Source organism: Gadus morhua, chromosome 13 (genome assembly GCF_902167405.1).
Source record: "Gadus morhua chromosome 13, gadMor3.0, whole genome shotgun sequence".
Lineage (NCBI taxonomy): Eukaryota > Metazoa > Chordata > Actinopteri > Gadiformes > Gadidae > Gadus > Gadus morhua.
Genome location: NC_044060.1, coordinates 17,451,905 through 17,455,201, shown reverse-complemented (window position 1 = coordinate 17,455,201; position 3,297 = coordinate 17,451,905). Strand labels below are relative to the sequence as shown.

Sequence of the window (3,297 nt, the reverse complement as noted above, 5' to 3'; positions counted from 1 at the left end):
ATGATAGTACACCTGCTGATTTGTAAAATGCGATAATTACAGATGCACTTTTGGCTTAATAAGTCGCTGCCAACACATTACAATGGCTTGAAACTGCAATGGATCTTTAAGGGAATATATATATATATATATATATATATATACACATATATATATATATATACAGATAGAGAGAGAGAGACAAGATAATGTAACGTTAATTATTTTCCATGATCCTACATTGAAACTGCCATGGATATTTATGTAGATCCATAAAAAGATATGTATCCATATTTATATATGTATACATAAATATTATTCCCTTAAAGATGGTGATGATTACAACTCAACTCAAATGTAGATCAAGCCAAAACACTTCTTACTCCCCTACTGTCATTATGTTGTATCCTATCCTCTCGTTTTGTATAATGAGACAAATCCTGACTTTCACATTATCGACTATCAACCAAACTGTTGTGCCAAACGCTGATATTTGGCTACCTTTAAAAGCCTTGGTAAGCCATACTTAGTTTTCAAGGAAATTGTCGAAGAAAAGGCATTTGCTTAAAAGTTTTTATTGAATTTAGTTTTGATGATTACATTGTGTAGGCACAGAGCAGCAAGAAACACATATACCTTCAGAATATTATTTGACTAGGTCATTGCGGTTATACAGTCACTATCCTGATTCCACAGTTAGCAATGATGCTAAGGAAATGGGGAAACATGAAGATTTATTTGAATTGCGAAGTCACAATTCTTCAAAAACACCTCAATAACAAGTTGGTTGGAAAAAGAGCATGTCACATTCGGATCCAGATGAAATTAGATAAGTATAGCCCCCACTATAGCTCCCACTGTTCCTCCAGTAGCAGCGGTTGCAGTAGTAGCAGCTGCTCCAAGACCAAGCACACCTACAACCAAGCAAGACATGAGAGAACAAATATGAGAAGACATCCCAAATTGACTCTATCTATTCTACAGTAGAGTACTGACACATACTTCGACTCATACTTATACAAATGTATTTACAAATAACGTGCACAATTTCAACTATTATCCAAACATCTTGTGAATGCACTGCAGCTGGCTAGTGTGGTGGTCTGAACTTCTTCATTCATTTAAAGGGTGGTGTGAGGCTGATTGATTGCAAGCCATTTCAGAATATAACCTATGGGGGTTGAGAAAATATTTGTCTCGGAATGCAGTGACTAAAAGTCGCCCTTATAATGACTTAATCAAATAAAACTAGCTCAAACATTAGGCATACAATTGTTGAGTAAAATTAATCCAAGTGCGTCCCTCCCAGCCCAGCAAACAGCCTTTAGGTAGTTCAATGGCATACAGTAACGGGGTCATTTGTTGGAGGGTTGGGGTTAGCAAATTAGTGTATTTCAGAACTACTTTAATCTAATTATTGTTTAGGTGTTGTTTTGCCAACCTGCTGACTGCAGCAAAGCCACCATACTGCCTACTGCAACCCCGCCTCCGTTGGCGACGGCAGCTGTCGACATCAGACTTGAGGCAATGGACCCCGCCGCGATCCCTGCCGAGGTGAACCCAACGACCCCCAGGACAAACGGAGCCGCAAACACGGCCCCGCCTCGTAGTAGCAGTGAAGCAAACACACACACACACACACACACACACACACACACACACACACACACACACACACACACACACACACACACACACACACACACACACACACACACACACACACACACACCACTATATCATATGTCTACGGTTTGTTAAATATACGATAGGCCTCTCTCAAACCGATTTGATTGGGTTTTATGTGAATCGATTTATAGGTTTCTACATACCTCCACAGACTGTTGCTAGTGCCGCTCCTGTTACTAAAAAAATAAAAATAATAATCACTTTAGAATAACATTTTAGATTGAGGTATTTTTGTAATTTTTTTATATCAACAAACCTCTTCCATTCCAAACATAAATCAAACTTTTCATTTTCATTTCACTTTTTTTTTTATTGAAGTGCTATACTTACGTAGCCCCATGGTTTGGATTTGATTGCTGTAGTATGGTCTGGCTTTGCGAGACTAGATTTGAATTGACTCGGAAGCCTCTCTACTCTACTTTATAAAGGGATGGGGATCGGTTTCCCCAGAATAGAAAGCTGTTTCCTATCCAATGAGCGACTGGCTGCACCACATTGGATGGCTGCGCTGTGCCGCTCCTCGTAGCGGATAGTAGGCTATATAGCTTTCGTTTTGAGAGAAGCGAAACCCCTTTACTGTAACATCTCATTACACATTCCCATCTGACTGGGACTCATTGGGACGCAGGGACTGGGTTACGAGATTGGGCCAGATTTCCTTGAAGTGACGTCATATAAAATGCTGTGCAATGGTTGCAGTAATTAGAATTATCGACAAGATTTTACACTACACAGCAAACTTGTTTAGTCGACCATTGACAGTTCACACGAGGGAAGCAGGTGGTTTTTCTAATTAGTTGTTGGCCACAACCAACCGAATTGTATAAAACAGACACACTGAATACAGTCAGCACCCGATGAGAAGCAGGACGCTGAAGAAACACAAACACCCAACGCAAAAACCTACAGCAAACCGGGCCACGACTGGGACTTTTGACTTTTTGCTTTGGGCTATTATTTAAAGGATCATATATAATTTTCTGAGACATACCTAAGCCCAGGCGCGGAGCGGGGGGCGGGGGAGGTGGGGTCTTTCGGGCTTATCATCTCACTTCGAAAGCCCTAGATCTTTTTGAAATTTCATTGCCATCTAGTGGAAAGGACATGCAACAGCATGGATAATGCTTCGCTACAAAATCAGGGGCCTATTATTGGCTAAGCACAGTGGCAGTGTTGTTCCTACCAGACCATCGTACTTCATTTCATTTGTACAGAAGGTCTGGAACTGCCCAATTGACAAACGTTCACTCACTTGGAGGCGGGTGTCTGTTGAAGTTTTAAAATGATTGGATCTGACCAGTGCCACTCTGGATCTGCAATAACCAATCGCATAGCGTTTGGTCGTGACGTATGTCATGCGACGGGACCGGCTCCCTTCACCACTAACGGAGCCAGCTGGAAAAACAAACTTTTCCCGAACCCAGTGGGGAGAAGCGCAACAACATCATGGCCACCAACAAAACTCAGCAAAGCTTGTTCTTGTTCCGGCTATAATTGATCGATATTCTGCAGCGATCCCACAACAGACTGAATAGCTTCTCTCGTATCCTTCTCCATTGTCTTCTTGGTCTTCCTCTGACTACAACTGAAACTGGCGCGCAACCTCGACGTCATCGTTCTCAGCCACTC

General features: G+C 41.6%; 1 long non-coding RNA gene across 1 annotated transcript; it reads right to left on the bottom strand.

Annotated features, from left to right (window-relative positions):
* Nucleotides 1-538: 538 nt before the first annotated feature.
* Nucleotides 539-2,598, bottom strand: LOC115557804 (uncharacterized). The gene is made up of 4 exons (XR_003979248.1): nucleotides 1,999-2,598; nucleotides 1,812-1,844; nucleotides 1,421-1,582; nucleotides 539-893 (listed from the first exon to the last, which is right to left on the bottom strand). It is a non-coding gene; the product is annotated as an uncharacterized LOC115557804 (long non-coding RNA).
* Between the last annotated feature and the right edge of the window lie 699 nt (nucleotides 2,599-3,297).